The 19486-nt window shown below is 43.2% G+C and overlaps 1 protein-coding gene and 1 long non-coding RNA gene across 4 annotated transcripts in view; one reads left to right on the top strand and one right to left on the bottom strand.

Moving 5' to 3' along the window:
• LOC144767396 (uncharacterized) overlaps window positions 1-19061 on the bottom strand; it is a 73690-nt gene extending 54629 nt beyond the window's left edge. Inside the window, exon 1 of the long non-coding RNA XR_013598188.1 lies at window positions 18942-19061. This is a non-coding gene — a long non-coding RNA (uncharacterized LOC144767396). The remainder of the gene's footprint in view (window positions 1-18941) is intronic.
• LOC144767395 (uncharacterized) overlaps window positions 1-19486 on the top strand; it is a 442933-nt gene that overhangs the window by 422084 nt on the left and 1363 nt on the right. The window lies entirely within an intron of this gene.

The raw sequence follows: 19486 nt of genomic DNA, 5'->3' as shown, positions 1-19486 counted from the left end.
TGTGTTGAGGTTTGAAGACCAGCGACAAAGGAGGGGTAGCGCCTGCTCGAATTACCCATTCTTGCCTGCGTGCCTGGCATCGTACAACATTATTACATTTGGCTGCACAACACAATTAGGGATCTAACTCCAGCCACTGCCACTGACATCGGCATTGTTAAATTGTTACATCTTCAGCTACAGCTACAACTATTGCCTATAACCACAGGTAAAACTTTCCACCACCACCTAAATGTCTTCACTTGAGGCCCAGTGCATTCCAAGGACTCAACAGCACCACAGGGCCTCCAACTGGGAAGTGACTAAGAGGGCATACCCCTTTCTCCAGAGATGGAAAATATCACACAGAATATCCCATCAATGACGTGCCATCGCCACTGCAAAAAGGAAGGGTCAACAACCCAAGTTACACACATCAAACCAAAAACTACCCGACGCAACGGTGGCTCCGACAACTCACGATGGATTACGTACACCTCTTCCTTCTGGTACACCTCCTTATTCTGATATAATATTCAGCCTCATACTTGATAAGGAAAGCCTACTGAGAACTCTCCCAACTTCGGAGACTCTGGAAGCTATTAACCCCATTAAAGACATAGCCCCTGTATTTACTCAGACTTCATCAATATCAACATCTAAGCATATGCACATAGTAATGGCCGGCATGGACAGGAAAATGGCCACTCTTATTAGGAATGATGGTGCTCTAGAAACAGGGAAAAAAACATCAATAGTGGATTACTTCCCCAAAAAAACTCTGCAGCATGCCCACCTAGATGCTCCGGACTCAATTGGGAGAAGGGAACCTACCAGAAGCCTAGTAGCTACCCCTACCCCTACCTCCACTGCAGATATAATATGGCTTATAACTCCGTCCCCCAGAATTAAAAGGGCATAATCAGGTGCACCAACAACTAATAAATAGTACTATATAAGACTTATCATCCGGAAGTCTTCTGGCTAGCATGCTGGCAGAAATCGATTTATAAAATAACATAATGGGAAAAGACCAAAGAGAGGAAAATGTTATCCGCACTATAACTTGGCCTTCAACTTCCTTGGATAGTTCAATGAAGACTCAATCCCTGCTTAAAAAACACAGCATAACTACGACTGATCAGATTCACATCTGCGGGGGGATGAGAAGCGGCACAGGACAATAGTGCATAAATGGACGCAGCTTTAGGTCAACGGACCAAGCCGATCCTGACATCTCAAAAAGGGGCCAACGGAGTACAGATGCTGGTCAGGACCTGCTCAGGGCTCCGCCTTGTAGCAAGGATAAAACCATAATAAATAATATAGAGCCAGAGGAAGCCTTTGAGCTACATGAGTTTCAACTACAAGCAGATTATAGCCCCAAAAGGAGCTTGAGTATAAGGGAAAATCAAACTTCATTTGATGTCAAAAGGACAAATAATATCATTAAGCAAGACACCCCATTGGCCTCTGTAAACGCCACTTTAGCCACCACAGTCAATGCTCTGACATGCCAGTCAGATAAACTGGAATTGAAACTCGACTTAATTCAAGCCTTGGAAACCTCAATCTTAAAAATAGAGGAAAAATTCAGTTCCCTCAATGAGAGGCTAAAAACCGGTGGGGGCACAGAAGTCCCTTGTCCACCATGGTCTTGCCATCAGATGGCGGAGAAACTATGTACCTTACCAGACGCCCTGAACTTAATGATAATGGACGTAAAATTGGCCCTACAAAGCACTCTCAGCAGGCCCGACCAAAAAACAATGGTTACGGAATCTGGCCAAACTGAGCATAGACTAACCTGCAGGCTGGAGGCAGCAGATAAGGAAACTTCACAGGCAATCACACAACCAGGCATGATGTCTCCGAAGAAAGCGTGCATAAAATCTCCTTTGCATACTCTAGTAGCAAACCATGACCAGGGAGCTCCCTTATCCCCTACAATGCAGGAGCTGGTGCCAGAAGCAAAGGTTAAAATTCCACTTGGTAATCTCAAAGGTAAAACAACACCAGAAGAAAAACAATGGTCCGTTACACTTTCAAAAAAACGACTAAAGGCCAGAAGTAAAGAAGAGAAAGAACGTCTCTCAAAGCAGCTCCCATCCAAGCAAGATAAATTAGTTAACAACTCCCTCAGCGTATACCCACTATTTAAAGGCAATAGAAAAATGAAGAACATCAAAAGCCACTCAATTGTCCCCTTTTCCTTTCCATGCAACCCTGGCTCTATCATCTACTCTACCACTCACACCGCCTAAATCAGATATAGTATCTGTTACGGTACAAAGCCCAGTAATACAACCCATCACGCTAGGTACACATTTACAGGGGATGCAACCGCTAACCACGCAAGAGCAGAAGGAAACCTTGCCCAGAAACAGAGGATTGACGATAAAGATCTTGACTCAGGACAATTGACAGCACCACCATCCCATGGTACTGTGACATTAGCCTTCTCTCCATCCGGGCAAAATTTAAGTTCCATTATTGACCAAAGCTGTCCACTTCGACCATCAGTTTTCATAACCCCAACACCGAGGGCGCAGCTACTACTGGGTCGAGCGCCGACACCAGTTTTGCATGAAGTAACTTTATCTGCAAAATAAAGTGTCGATCCACAGAGGATATCGTTTGGGCTCAGAAAGATTAAACCGATTACCAACAAGTATCTCCCTCCGCTTACACCCATAATGAAGGTCAAATAAAAAAGCGCCCAGGACAGGACCACCCGTCCATGCTGGCCTTCATCCCATATTATCCCTCTGAAGGGAATCTTGACGTCCTGAATCGCTCCAACCTATTAAGGTTGTTCCAGACAATGCCCACCAAACCCAAAATAACATCTAATGACATCTTAAGTGTAGAGTTTAAATCCACCCTGGAGCGCAGTAACGGGAGGTAAGCAACAGTCTTAACACTAAAAACACACTTACTGGCAGAAGCCATATTAGACTGCAAGCTTACCCTTGAAGATTGGGGCATAGGAGTCACTAAAATCTCTCCACCCAAATATCCAGTGCCACTAAAAAGCCTATTCAATCTCTCCAATCCAAGAGCACACCCCGTAGTATATTAAGGGGGACTGGGCACTCTTCCTGCAATCCTCTGTCAGAAAACATACACATTGCGTGTACCCATTCGTCAACAAGAAGCCCCATTAGGAAAATCGCACTAGGCCAGATTGGGGGAGAACATGAATATCAACCTTTCAGGAATTGGGTGTCACATACCCAATCCAGAGACACAACTGCTTACTCCTAATAGTGAGAAATGTCCACCAAAGTCTCAACAATTCATAACTCATCTGTCATGGAACGCAGCTGGGCTATCAAGACTACTAAGCTTAAATACGGCAATATCTCTACTAATGATATCTGATGTCCTCTGTCTACAAGAAACGTGATCATTAACTCCAACAATAATCGCAGTGTATCGGGAGGCTTGTCAATTTATTTTAATTTGAATATGAAATTACCAACAACTACAATTTCGACCCAAGATGAGAAGCTCCAAGCGCTTATACTGCAGAGATTGAATACATCTGCCCCCGAATTAAGATCCTCCTGATTAATGTCCACTTCAATAGCTTTGGCTCAGCACAGGCTAAAAGGCTGACAGCTATGTGACAACCTGGATCAACTTCTTTGCGACCATGTAAACCATGAAATAATAATTTGTGGTGATTTCAACCTGCGATATCTAGTTTTTTTTTAACACTGACAGTTTACCCCCAAACTCTTCAAGGAGCCCATTAAATAAAATTTTAAGCAAACATGGACTCCAGTCTACCCAGACTAAAGCTAAAATCCTTGAGCCGTTAACACAGTCTCTAAAAATTCTCGGGAGGATAAACACTATCAACTATGACTTTGTCTCTGAAAAACTAATGAAACACCTGGAGAGTTTTAAAGTATACTCGTCAATTGAGAGTGACCACTTTCCACTCTGCACAATTTTTAACCTTCACCTATTCACTCGTGAAGATCACAGGGTATTGGTATCTCCCATAATGAAGAAACAGTACATTTAGTCCGAAGAATAAAATGGGGCCCGGCAACCTCCAGAAATTAACACCTTGGAAAGATACTATCGGACAGTCTCTACACGCCCAAAGTGGTGATTACTTACTAATACACTGGGCGCCCATAATCAGGGGCATCCATGAATCCTTGGATTCATGCCCAGGCCGCAGGCGACTGCAGCTAAAATACCTTAACAAAAAACAATCTATAATGACAAGCTCACGGCTTATCCACAAGCTGATGAAGGCATGCATGACTACTCAGAACCATCAAAGAAAGCCGCATTGCGATTGGAACTTCAAGGCACAAGAAAACAACATAAGCAATTGGTATGGCAGGACAAAAATCAGCAAAGAGATAAGGATTTGGCAATATGTTTACTCGATTATGAGCAAGCACAACCAGGCTGACTTATGGAGGTATATTAAAAAAAAACAAGCCAGGATGCTACAAGGATTAACATCATCAATGAAGATATGTCTGACAGTGTCTGAGAGCTTAACCCTCACCCTCTGGGTGAGGGTTAAGCTCTCAGACACTGTGCTAACCGGGAAGATCAATACTAACCAAGGACTAAAGCAAAGTTGCCTTCTGGCCCCAATGTTGTTCAATCTGTACACAGCAGACATGTTTCTGGCACTCAACAACACCAACCTTGTGCCGCCCAAACAAGGAAGAACTAAGATCACAATATTGCAGTTTCAGACAACATCGTTCTGCTTAACAAATCAAAAATAGTGCTCCAGAGAGATCTAAATGCTGTACACATATACAATATGGAAAATAAAATGATAGTAAACGCCTCCAAAACAAAGGTGATAAAATTCGGAAGGACGGAAAAGCAAACAACTTGCACTTGGTCTATGGACCTCTTAAAATTCAGTGGAGCAAAATCCTATAATGACCTGGGCACATGGTTTTCGGCAAATTGCGCAGCCAATACACATCTGCGCCACTTAAAGGATAAGGCTGCATCAATTACCACCAGACTCTGCCAACTGCACACAGCCCTTGAAAGCCCTACCTTAGGCCCAATTCAAAAAGTGCTCAGGGACGTTTTACCATCTGCAATCACCAATGGTAGCGAGGCCTTTCCGGGACAACTTATGAAAACTATGACAAAACTACATCTAAAAGCCTACAAAACAAAATGTAAGCTGCTTTACTACACCAAGTGCTCTATGGTGAGACTTGAGTTTGGTCTGGAGGGCATTGAATGGTCCAGCATGGGGTACTTCCTAAAATACTATTACAGATGCATCACGGCCACGCCCTGGACCTTGAAATGTATTTTGCAAAATGTATTAAAAATCAAAAACAGTCCTTGGTCCTCTTACTTGACGGCAGCAGCAGCCTCTCTTCAAATAGATCTGACTGTTTTAAACACCTCATCACTTACTCATACTGCAGTAAAAAGCATATTGAAAAAACAGATAAACCTTCTACCGGAAACAGCGGACATGGAAAATATATCAAGACTACACCGCTGCTAAGGGCCGTGGCAGTATCATACGTCAATGACTGCCACGTTGGCCTCCGTGCACAACCATATCTTAATTGTAAAAGCCTGTTTAACCCAAATTCTGGCAGAGAGCCTGCTGGCTCTACAGATCAAAGACTTTAATCCAAACTGGTCACTGTTCTCTAATATTGTTGAGTGCAGATTATGCAGCTATAAATCTGAAACTTTTACACATTTACTATACTGTAGTCAGTCACTGCTGCACTTACGGAGAACTCTATTAAAGCCACCTTTTTAACCAATGGCATAAGAACCAGCAACAATGCAATGAACTGGATTTTTAGCCCCATGGTTCCCGCTGAACTGGCAAGAATTGGCAAATTTTTCAAAGCAGCACAGGATCTCCTTAAAAAAAGAGGTAGGAGTATACAGTCGCTCGATAACATTTTATCTTTTGGACCACGGATTTTAGGCATTTGACACTCTTATTCCTTTTCAATTGAATTTTAACAATTGTCATGTATTCAACATAATTTTAGTGGTTCTAATTTTTGTAATAATATAAACATGATTGTGTTAGACAAGCCCTGTTAGGATCCACAGCCTTTTTTCATATATCTTGTATATTGGTTTTAAATGGTCAATTTGTCATAAATCTAATCAAAATTGATTGTAGACTGTGAGTTTTAGACATAGGTATTAAAAGTTGGGCCCGCTCGAGGGCAATACAATGTCTCTCAAAAGGTTTTATATTGTTTTGGTTTTAATTAACTACACAATAAAGTCTTTGAACTGGGGATGGATTTTTACTCAAGAATGACAGAAGATGGGTGACAACATCGACAAATGTGTTGTGATATTAGATGCGCTCATCCAACATTGTAAGTTCAGTGAACTTAATGATGAGGAAGCTATATGCCTCAGAGTGATTGATGCATGCTTCTCAGATTTGTTCAGATGACAAATGCTTAGGGAAACTCTTAGTCTGGAGCAAGTTCTCATGGCTGCCAGCTGAAGAGCATGCTGATCGAGAAGCTGCTGACATGCAGGCCAAAAGTGCCTAGAAAGAGTCAGTCATGAACGTGAAAAGGTAGATAAAATGCAAGGCAGAGTGACACAGAGTGATTTCTCCACAGAAAAAGCATTTGTGCTTCAAGTGTGGATTATTGTTTCTACACAAAGGTACATTTCCCACCATTGGCCAGATTTGAAAAGGCTGTGGGAAGAAGAACCCTTTTTTAATGGTCTGTAAGAGGAAGGAAAAAGTAAGTGCATCATAGGCGCAAAGACAAAATGGCTTCCTGAACTTTCCAGAAGAGACATTCTACCCACACCCACAAGGCCAATCAGCCACATCAGCTGAGGCAAATTGACACCAAACAAAGTCAATCGTCATCTAAATCTTCATCAAACAGTTCTTCATTATCCATGTCAAGTGAAAGTGAAGAAGATGGTTGTGCCATGTCAAAGTTTGCCTAAGAGAAATGTGAGCATGTTGGACTGGCTGCATGTGAGGGAAAATTCTTGTTAAAGAAAAGTCAACATGACAAAACACCAAAATCATTCAACATTGTCCGTAAATCACACTAAAAGTCAACGCATACTCAATACCTTTCATTATCAATCCAATACTCTTTATTTCAGTAATAAACCATAAAAGAGATGCATAGTAAAAATACAATATCTGCATAAAGTTAAAATAAACATCAACAGATTGAAAATATAAAAGAATCCACCAGTTCATAAGAATAAAGATAAAATTCATGTGTGACCCTTGCAGGTCCATAAATACAATAAGACCAAGAATAGGAAGTAGGAAAACATTACAAAAAACTGCCTGGGTTATACGATCCAATAGCAAGTGCCAGTTTAGTTTGCGGAAACATGCTATTTTTTCTCATCAAACAAGTATGAAACAGAAATCTTGACAGCACAAATACCAGGTATGGGGTCATGTCAGCTGGAAGGGTCTGAAATGCTTTCCCATTCCTTGACGTGTCTAGTTTCCTGCAGATAGGAATCAAGCATTTTACAAGAGATCCTTCATAAGCTGTAAAGAAGAATAGCAAATGGGGTACATCCTCCCTCTAGTAACCACTCATGTAACAAGCAAGGTCTATGCTATTCAAAGGTCCTAACCATTTTGACTAAAAACAATTGAGAGGCAGATTCCCATGTCTGAACTGGACATAGAGTTTTTTGCTAAATTTGGCTCCATGCCATCACAGAAGTTTTCCAGGTGATAATTATATTTTATTGAGCACCTGTCCTCAGAATAATCCCAGAGATTGGGCAAGCTCACCCCCTTTAGGGAGTCTTTGACAAATTTAAACCATGGGAGTTTGGTTGCATTTGGGTAACTGAGAATTTGCTCCAGCCCACTTCGATATAACAAAAGTTCAGGAGTGGCCCAAATGCATCTCCAAGAAATTAACAAGGAAAGTTCTATATTTTCAGCGATCAGCCTGAGTCCCAAATCAAGCCTCAGAGGTAGAATGCGAGTGCTGACTGGTAAACACAAAAACTGCCTTATGAATCTATTTTCTACCATTTTCAAGGGATTTGGGTTTTGTTGCCCTAAATCTCTGCACCGTAAGGGCACCCACAAGTGCCTGGTACAAGTATAGTTGGACAACAGGCAATACAAATTTACAAAGGGACCCTTTGTATAGCTTTAATAACCCCTGCTTTGCTGCTCCAATTTTTATCTTCTTTTGGCAATTTGTGATGACCAATCTAGCTTCTCATCTAAGGTAATCCCCAAATAGTCAAAAAGGTCTAACTGCTCCAAGTGTACTCCGCCCAGGGTGGTGTTTGAACTCTTGGAACACAGAGATTAACAAAACATCAATTTGGTTTACAGATATGAATTTCCAGTCCCCTTATCCGGCAGAATTTTCTGAAACCGTCAAGTAGTTTCTGAAGCCCCGTAAGGGACTTTGAAAGCAGAAGAGTATCATCAGCCAACACTAGAGACACTAAATCATTTAAAAACAAGACAGAAAGGGTGTGGACCAAAACACAACCCTGTATTTTGTCACGCCCCTGTATTATGCCACGCTTGACAGTAAGTGTACTTGAGATCCTGAGCTTAAATTTCCAGCACAATTAAAATCATTAAACCAAGCATGCGTCTTCATCCCAGGTCTGAACAGATCAGTTCATTGTGATTTATCCAATCGAGTTTAATTGCGTCTGGTTAACCCCCCGCCCCCTTTTTGGTTCAGCATTTCTTCAGGATTGGTCTTTTGATTTGGCAGGCAAAATAGGCGTTGGATTAAAACTAGTCAAAGGCTGCTTGTTTGAATCAGCCCGTTTGGGTTTAGTCCCATTAAGAGGTGTATCCTGAGATTTCATCCCTCTGTCCATGGCAGCAGTTAAGAAGGACCTGGATGGCGCAGTATCTTGGTTACTAGGAATCCCGATTTAAGAAGTTGCTACAGATTCTGTGAGTGCCTCTGGGGCATATGTATTGGAGGTATTACACTTGCTATACTTAATGGGAATTCTCTGCCTCCCCCAAAAGAGAGCCTCTTTCGGGGGAGGCTCTCCTCTCTGTGAGTTCTATCTCAGTGGCTATAACACAAATGACTCCCTGTAGCATCTTATTGATCGCAGTTACTTTTGCTGGTGGCTGGGCAGAAGGCTCCCCTCCAGTAAACTTGTGCTTTCGCACTTTGATAAAGGTTCTTAAACCTCGCAAGCTTAGAAGGTATCAATAAACTCACCATTGCAGAACGTAAATTGTTTACAAAGCGACAGTCTAGAGGGGTGGACCAACCCAGCCTCACCCGGCTGCGGACAGGTGCTGAAGGGCCCCCTCTTGGCCCGGTCTTTGCGTGGGCATGCGCCTAGGCATGCACTATGCAGCATGGGCCCCAGAAACAATTTGTAAAGTGCATTCGGGCGCGAAATGGTGGTGTCAGCAGCTCCTGCTTAGGCGCTGATTAGGATTGTGGTCTGCCCCTTCCTTCAGCTGTACAATTGTCTTGGTGCTGAGGGAGCCCAAGAAAAGGTTTGTAAAGCACCTCTGGGCACGAACTGGTGGCGTCTTCGGCTCCTGCCATGGCAACTGATGAGGCATGTGGTCTCTTCCCTCCCTTCAGCTGCTTGACTCTCTCTTTCATTATCAACAGTGGGTAAACAACCTTTACAACTCAACTTTTACCACGCAGTGCCTTTACAACGCAACTTTTACAACGCATTGCGCTGGGGGGCGCTCTAGGATAGGGAATAGCTTTAATGTACTATCCAACACCTTCCCTACTATCCACGGGGACTGGAGTTGGAATAGTAAATTAAACAATTCACTATCCAGCGCCTAAAAGCACTATGCGTTGTAATGGTATGCGTTGTAATGACCGCGTTGTAAAAGCATGCGTTGTAATGTCATACATCCTCAACAGTGGTGTGTCAATTAATATAATGCCTGAGGAAAAATACAATGAACTATCTCTATTGCCACAACTTATGCCATTGAAAACTAAAGTGTATACTTGGGCTGTATGGACGCCATTAAAAATTCAAGGTTAACTTGTAGCACCGATGAAACACAAAAAAACAAAAGTACAAGCTGAAATTCATGTACTTCAAGGTACAGTGTACAGTGCCTGTTTACTCAGCTTCAGCATGGCTGCTGATATGGGACTGACATCAGTTAACTATAACATGAATGCTCATCATCAAATAATAAGTCAATCCCTTTGTTGTTTCATGGGTTGGGAAAACTCAAAACTATGCAAGTCTAATTAGACATTATAAGGACACCTGTCCTGTTGCTCAAAGAAACAGATACATTTCATTTCATTTACAGGAAGCTGGTGCAAAAGAACTTCAATCCTTACTCAAACATGATATCATTGAGCACTCCACTGATCTAACGCACAGTGGACCATTGACGGAGCTGTAGGCATCTGTGTGGCAATGCATCAAACAAACAAGGCATTTGAAACGGATTGAAATCCAGGCAGTGCCAACATTATACCAAAATTGAATGGTGTGAAGGTATTCTCTTGCCTTGATCTGAATAAAGGGTATCATGAGTTGTAACTTGAGGAGAATTGCAGGTACATTACAAACATTTCTACATTTATTGCTCTGATCCGTTACAACAGACTAATGTCAATTGACGTATCATATAGCCAGTCAGGAATACTTTCAATTATAGTGATGACCTATTGGTTTTTGGAGCTACACAGAAGGAGCACAGTAAAGCTCTCATGCAAGTGTGTTGTTTGCTCGCGGTTGCAGGATTAATTTTGCATGCTGAGAAATATGAGTTCCATTTGGCAAAGTTAAAATTGTTTGGCCATATTTTTCAGGTCGGGGCATGACACCAGATCCAGCAAAAGTGCAGCGGTGTCACATGCCAGTCCACGACAAGATGTTTCCATGTTCTGCTAATTACTTGACATGGCCAGTTACTGGTTAAGATGTACACAACACTTAGCCACTGTAAGTGTGCCATTAAGAGATTTGATTAATAATAATGTTTCTTTTCATTGGTCACATGAATGCGAGTACATTTTCCAGAAAATCAAACAAGCTATTGAAAATGCTACTGAAATGGCATACGTTGATCCAAAGCTTCATACAAGGTTTTGTTGATAATAGTCCTGTCGGCTTAGGCTCCATGCTTGCACAGCATGGCTGGCATTCAAATGCTCGAAGACGTTTTATGGCATATGCAAGCAGAAGTTGGTCCCTAACTAAACATACGCATTCACAGCCTGATGAAGAAAGCAGAGCTGTGGTGTGGGAGTGTAACATTTACACGTGTTCTTGCATGGGAAGTCATTCACCCATGTGAAATATCATCAAGTTTGTTGACCGTCTTTGGCAATCCAAAGGCAAAAATGCCTTCCTGCATTGAATGTTGGGGTCTGCGATTACACGAAATTCAACTATACCATCAATCATTGTCCAAGGAAAGATCAAAACCCTGCCGATAACTTCTCACAATTATTCTACAGTGCCCTGTTACCCCTGGCAAGATGGCTGACACATACATAAATATTATTGTGAAATCAAGCACCCCAGCTGCCATTTTGCTTCATGGAATCGTTCCCATAAAATGAGTCTGGTTTCCACATCTCGATGAGCGAGTTGAACAAGAATTGAAGGCTTGTCATCTGTGCAGCTGCCTGTCATTTAAAAACCACTGAACAGACCTTAAACATGTCAGAGTCGTCACAACTGGTATAGAAAAGAACTGCTTTTATTTTTATTTTTTTATTTTATTGGAAAAGTTTTATATAGCGCTACTAGACCCGGAAGTATCAGAGCACTTTACATGAGTTACAGGTTACATAGTTACATCACTTAAATCAAAGAGTCACAGGGGAGTGGGAGGGGGAGGGAGGGTATACACAATGGGAAAAACGAGGAAAACAATGTCAGATGTCCGGCTGGGTAGGTGACGGCTGATGGGGTGAAAACAGGGCCAGACTCCTCTTTAGCTGCATATGACAGCTTCCACGGGCATCAGCCAAGGTTGCTCGTGTATCGAGGTGAGTACAAACAGTTTTGACGCCCATAGTACGTCATCAAATGTCCAACAGAAGTTCAGAGGCAGGGCCGGACTGGGAACTGAAAGCAGCCCTGGCAAATTTTGGCAGACCAGCCCCCACCCGGCGTGTAGCGAGCGAGCGCAGCGAGCGATCCCGACAGCTATTAGGGGGGTTTGGGGGGGTTCTCCCCCCACGAAATTTTTGGAAAACTACAGACCAAAATGGTGAATTTTACAGCACATTTTTCATTACATATTCAAATTGTATCACCTTTCAAAGCACAGTAAATAGTAGATGATGACCTTAAAGAACATCAGGTTACCCACCCAGTCATAGTCATATGTACCCATAGACATTCTTTCAGAGTGTATAAAAAATAGACACAAGTAGTGAATCAGAGAGAACAAAGTAAAAGTGAGACCAGCCCCCACATGGTGTGTAGCGAGCAAGTGCAGTGAGCAGCCACTACTAGTGGGAGTGACCAGTCCAGCCCTGTCCACCACCACCTCTGCGAGAGGCGCGTGACGTTCGCCCAGTGCCAAGTTACTGTGCCAGCCACCACTGTACAGCCAAAGGAATGAGTCAATCTATATGCCTATAATAGAGGCGGAGACACACTGAAGATGTCTAGCTCTTTGAGATAATACTTGCAGGAATGTCATACTTTTGGGAGGAGTCTTGCTACAAACATATTAGCATTCGGCTATCTCTCTGATAGGTGCCTTAAACACTCTCCAGCAAAACAATATTTTAAAAAAAGAAAAAGTCTCTAATGCCCTGTGGCAACCTGCCCCCCTCATTCATGTGTGTGATATATATATATATATATATATATATATATATATATATATATATATATATATATATATATATATATATATATATATATGTGTATGTATATATATATAAACACTGTGACCTGGGGACTCTCCTCCACTGCAGACCTTAAAAGAATGTATCAAACTCAAGGTCTTTGAGGATTCTGAACTCTGACTCTAATCTGTAGAGTGATTCAGTAACCCTTGCTATGAGAACAATACAGTGATTTAATTAGACTATATGACATGCACAAAATCAAAAAGGTGAATGTTGCCTCTTAAATTGGTAGGCACTACGACAAAAAGACAGAATGTGAGGGAAGACCATGCATAAAACACAGAGTAATGATTTTTTAAGGCAGAGATGTTAATGCTTAGCAGTCTAGCAGAAGCATTTTATAATGCATAATTTGGAGGACTGCAATGCAGATACAGTACTGCCGGGCCCGGGCTCTGTAAGCTGCCGGAGCAATGAGCCAGCCATGATCTGATGGGGTGACTGAAGAAAATCTCATTTAACCCAAGTGGGCAATTACAGTCACATAATTGGTATTCCCTGCTCCCTATTTGACTGTGGGGGTATTTAACTTTCCCTCTTTGCTTCCATCATAGAACCTAGGTAATTTTCTATGGGCTTGAAAACGTACAGATTGGGAAAACATTTAAATTAGGTGTAAAAGAAATGAATCCATCCAGTGTTCTGTTGTTATGCGATAAAGATGATAACACAGCGTCTCCACATAAAAAAAATACTATGCCAATGGTCTTAAATATTTTACACTAAAATGATTCTAGCACCAGAGAGGTAATTCATAAATGTAAAATGCAACCCGAGATCTAACATTTTTAAAAACAATTCATAAATGTAAAAAGCAACCTTCGGAAAGGACAAATTTAGAAAATAGAAAGCTTTATTTCTTGTTTGTTTTGAGGGATTGTGGAGCCTTGGTGGCGGCATTAACTTTTCTGTCTCCCGCTAATTTACAAGCACATTCATGTATTGTGTGTTGTCTCACTCCACTTGTGATGCTGCAGGCAGCCAGTCACTGGCACTTTTAATTGCGCAAGGCCCAATGCGCATACGGCATGATGACATCAGCCGCACTCTAAGGCGTGCAGACGCGGCGGAGGAGACAGTGCATCATTCTGCGCACAGGCACCTCCTCCTCCTCCTGAAAATGGGGGGTAATCGGTACAAGGCTTTCTAGATGAATTGTCAGAGTCTTTCCTAATCCTTGCTGCTCCCTCCCCTAGTCTTGGTGTCACGTTACGTCACACATAATAGCAAGCAATGCATGAAATGGGATACAGAACTGCAGGCTAGTCCTGGTCCCACCCTGACCCAATGTATTTGCATGCGCCTGAGAAGTGTCTGAACTGTACTCTCACATTAAATGCATTTTCTTACACCCCTGCCGAGGAGAGCCCTTGGTCTCACTTTAAATTAAAGTAGTGGGCCTACAAGGTAAGGTACCGGACTATACCTGCCAATTTAAAGCACAGCTTTCTTTAGACCTTCGGTTCATGTGCCTTCAGGCTGCTTCGGTTAGCTGGTCTAGGCCTCCCATACCCGAGACTGACGCTGCCCTCCCAGCCCCAGGCCCAGGCCCAGGCAGTGCAGTGCTGTGGTAACCTACTCACAATGAACAGAAGATCGTTCAAATCAGCTCTCCTTGTCCCAACCACATTGAAAAGAAAAAGACACAAAGTAAGAACCACAAAGTGCCCTGGCCAAGACCTCTAGAATGGTCTTGACCTATTGATAGGCAATAAGGACACTGCTGTCTCTTCTGGAAAGATTGGAAACGCTTCCCCTCCAGAGATGCATTTGACCCACAGTCGTGTGGATAGAAAGTCTCAACCAAGTGCTCTGAAGGGGCTGCTGGCATACATGTTATCACTAGAAAACGGCTTCACTAAATAACTAAATAAACAACTATCAGAAACAACATGCACAAACAATAGATAGCAAGTAACACTCTAAAGCAAACTGGAGGGAAGAATTAAAGATGTGAAACAAGAGGCCCAGGCCAGATTAACAAAAAAGATCGGGCAGCGCTGCGCAGCATTGAAAGCAGTTGTACACTGAGTTCAAGTTGTATCATGAAAAGAAAAAAATTGTGCGGGCCCGCATGCCGAATATTTCATTGGCTGGATGCACTCCTACTAAAAATTTATTTTTAGCACAGTAGTGCTGTGCCGGCAGAATTTGCCAAATTTTACTTTTATTTTTTTATTATATAATATACCTCTGACCCAACGGTAGACTAAACTGCCAAAAAGATTTTCACGACTAATCTGCCCATCATACAATTAGCTGAAACACTCGGAGAAGGGTTAAATGGAGAAATAATGAACAAAGACATCCCAGATGTGGTGAAGGCAATGGCAAATGCGAAATCACGGGGGAAGATTGAGTCAGAGCAATGCCTCTGTGAATCAGGCCTTATGAGTGCAATTTTATTTTTTAATACCCACGAGTGTTATTTCACAAGTATGATATGGGTAAATCCTAAATATGGGAATATATTAGCTATTTTAGGATCGTTTGGAACTCCGGGGTTTCTCAAACTCTCCAAAACCCCCATCTCACCCTTGGAAATATTCATGAATTCCCTCCTGTAAAGGTTGACAGTAAGCCCCATTAAAGGTTGTGCCTGGGAAGGTTGTTGATATTGTCAGAGAAGGGGTTTCGCCAAGAGAAAAATATTTAAGCTGTAGAAAAAATAGGAATAGTGTAATTGCACTCTTTCAAGAGCATTTTCGCATGTTCAATTGTGTATATATGTAAAGTGATGTATGTGTAAATAATTTCAGATGCACCTGTATAGAAAGATAAAACCCCTTTCTAGGGATACTCCTGGAAAACATGCTACTGTTACACCTTTTCTGGGGTGCTCTTAGAAAAGTTTACCATTCCCTGAAGTTTCTAAATTTACCCATGCAAGATTTATTAACACGTTTATGAACTGGGCTCTCTATTCTTTAGACCCTTGCAGTTATGGGAAGCTGAACTCTTGTGTAAGATCTGTAAACGTCTAACCCTTACGCACAAACAGATTAGGACTGCTCCCGCATAGACATGCTGAGATTCCTTTTTATTTACACATCCTCAGAAAAAAATTACAAGTACACAGGATCAGGCTGCAAACAACAAATAGCACTCACCTGCGCTGCGGGAGGCAGACAGGGGAGATCAGGCCTGGGCGAGATTAAAGTATGGGGCGCGCAGGGGTGCCGATCTCCTGCTCTTTCCTGGCTGACCCGTTCTGCTCTGAAAGCTTGCCTCAGCTCAGTCACACACACTTCCCAATGCGCATGCCCACCTTAAAAAAACAGCGGCGGCGCGGAGGCGGTGACATATGCACACTGAACCTGCACGCGTCTTCAACAACCACCAGGAACACATCATCATCATAGTCAGTTGACCAGGAGGGTGTGAGGTCCGTGGTGACATAGTGTTTTTGTAATATACATTAATGCCGGGCGGCGCCGTGGCGGCCTGATCAAAATGAAATAATAATTTATTTGAAATCGGCGCGGCCCGTGCAGATTTCAAATAAATTATTTCATTTTGATCAGGCCTCAGATCTGATTGTGCACTGCTGCCTGTAAGCACTGTGTTCTGTTATTGTAGCCGATTTGGACCGACCGTGTTGGTCCAAATTGGCCCCAACAGAACCGGCCCCCCTGCCACAAAATTGGCCCCCACCCCATCCAGCCTACCAGGGGATGGCCCGGTGGCCGGAATGACCAGTCCGGCCCTGTCTAGCTAACTTCGAGGGTTGCTGGACCTAGGAAGTGAATGACTATTATGGCCCTCAGAGAGAAAAATCCACCTACCCTGCTGCAGCTGCAATGTAGAGTTTCTTGATACATTTCTAAACACTCTGGGGCAGATTTACAAGCCCCTTGTGCCACTTTTGCGTCACTTTCCCCATATTAAAAGTGACACAATAGGGGCGCAAGGGGCTTGTAAATCTTCCCCCATTTATAGTTAAAATTTTCTAAAAATTGTGCAATGCAGTGTGAAAATCTGCAGTACTTGTTGCACGAATTGTAAACAATTTCACAGCCACATCTTTAAAAAGAGTCATTTGCAGATTCTGTCATCAGCCACATTGAAATAGAGCTGTAAAGCGATGCTAAGTGTTGCTCTAGTACGCTACGAGGAGCCAGTAGGAACATGCATGAGGCTCTAGATACACTCTCCAGTACAGATTACAAATCAAGGAAAAGTGTGAGGAAATTATCACAACCCTCAGCTTGCTTTGAGTGTAAATGACCTCTTCATTTACAACTGGCAAGCGGAGTACTTAGCCCTTCTGCTGAGCCGCACAAGCTACCCTGTTGACTGGGCTAAAAAAAAAGATTCCAAACCACCCACCTTCCCTAATAAACTCTCATCCTTACATCCCACCCTCCTAAACACTTCAGAATTGCACACAACTTTTGAAATACTATACTATGAATCCTTGTAGTCCTGGCACTGTAACACACATTATCCATATTTTTTAACCTGCCCTCATGTGGACCAGTCCCTCATCCCTACCCCAAATCTCGGCTCCATGGTTCTTTGCAAATTCTTATACCTCACCTTATTTTTCCCTTAATCATCTGGACTTCCTCGTCTTGCACTTCAGTGACAATAATACACAACAACAGTAGCCTAACAACAAAGCACCCGCTCACAACCCCCAACAACATGTACCAATGTAGGCGGTGGGCTTCTGCTTGGCAGCTGGCACAAAGGAAAGAACGCTCAAGTTGTATGTGCCAACACCACGTGGCCAGCCCTACGGCCACTACGTCACAGTATCACTCCCTCTGCCCCACCCAACTGCAGTGACCGGCTTGTCACGTGCTTGTGTTTCCAAATACTGTGCTTCCACCAGACACTCCTTGAGGGCTGGCTTCCACACACCCCACACCCATCCATCACAGGTGTCAATGGTCTGGTGACCCTTCCAACAAAAGGGGCCGGGAGTACGTGCTCTGGGCCCATTCCAGATAGTATAGCACTATATCTGCGTGGTCATTTCTAGCTATAGGGGCTTTGACCCCGACACTTACACCAACCTTCCAAGCACGGAATGTGCAGAGCTGCCCTCTCTAGGGGCCCTGACTATTCAGGGGCAAGCAGGGTAAAATTAGTTATTTCCCAGAAATCACACGTTATGTATAGAAATCTCAAACTATAGTCCACTTGTCCCTGGTGTCATTTGGCATTCAGATTCCAGGCAGAGCCAGGTCAATACATGTGGTTTTGTGTCAAAATTGAATGGGTGTGCTGTTCCTGCCCTGTTAATCCCCTTTGCTTGGCTAATAACGGGGTGGGGCTCTGTGGCATGAAGTAATTTTGCACGCAGGGAGTGTCAACTTTTGGCGCAAAACAGCTTTCGTATGTGAAATGTGGATTGCTGCTGCTTTGTGTGCTGCAAAGTACCACCTTTCATCACGCCATTGCGTGTGCAAAGGTATTGTAATTTCGAGACTGTTGTTTTAATGTAGGGGACGAAGGTCTCAAACAGCAATTTGTGTAATGACACGGTGCTACATTCCTGTTGGAAATGCATAACCCCGTTTTTTAATTTAGTACATTCGTTTCTCTCTTACACATAGAAATTCTAGTAAATTTTCACTCTCCTCAAAAATAATGACCTTGAGTCCAACTATATTAATTACCCCTGGATGTACAGTAATTCTGCAATAATAAAGACTGAGGGAACACAACCCTTAGCTTTGCAAATCTCAGCCAGGAAATAAAAAAGCCCTTTTGATTGCACTTGCATTAGATAACTTACAGGGCTGAAAGGTTCACTTAGCTATTGATGCTTGCAAAGGAACATTCATAACGTGGGAACTAGGCAAACATGTGGAGCAAGCAGTTTTTTAAGCAGAAATTGTGCTTCATTAGTCTCAGCACCCAAAAAGCCGACTCGTTTCAGCGCTCCGCACATTTGATAAATAGACGCTTCCTGTCCCACTGTGGTGGCCCTCTGACCTCTGGTCTTCAGCTGTGCCCTTCCCACGGTTGCCCTACATGAACTAACTTCGGTCCTACCTACCTGTTGACCCTGCGCTCCTACTCTGCTGTGCATTATCTAATTGAAATGTAATTCGGAAAAATGCAAATGACACTCACCTGGCGGCGAGCGGCAGACAGTCGACAGCAGAGTGGAACAATGGGACAGGCAGTGCCAGGGCTAGAAATACATTAGATTATGGGGTGCCGGGAGAGGGCCTCTCGTCGTTTCAGTCTCTGGGTTCTGGAATGCGGGTCACGCCTCGCGCACTTTTTATTGCGCATGTGCCACTGCCAACAGCCGCGCCCGCCCCACCCCCTAAGGTGACTGAACTGAAGACTCTGCTGCGCCTGCTCCAAATGCATTTATCCTGAACAGAACGCAGCCGCAGTCACATGTGATTGCAATTAAATTGAGATTGTTTAAATGGTGCTTTTTTTACCGCACGGAGGCTCAGGCTCTGGAGCATGCATGCAGACTGCTGCCAGAAGCAGAAGACTGACTACTACGGAGTGTTAAAAAAAATCGGCCCCAGCCCCACCCAGCAACAAAACCGGCCCCCGGCCAAAAAACCGGCCCCCAACCCTGGCAGCCGACCGGGGGATTGCCCGGTGCCCGGCATTGCCAGTCCGGGCCTGTTCAGAGGAACGTTATTTATGAGTTA

The sequence above is a fragment of the Lissotriton helveticus genome, chromosome 7, assembly GCF_964261635.1.
Source record: "Lissotriton helveticus chromosome 7, aLisHel1.1, whole genome shotgun sequence".
Classification (NCBI taxonomy): domain Eukaryota; kingdom Metazoa; phylum Chordata; class Amphibia; order Caudata; family Salamandridae; genus Lissotriton; species Lissotriton helveticus.
This window is presented reverse-complemented; position numbering and strand designations above follow the sequence as displayed.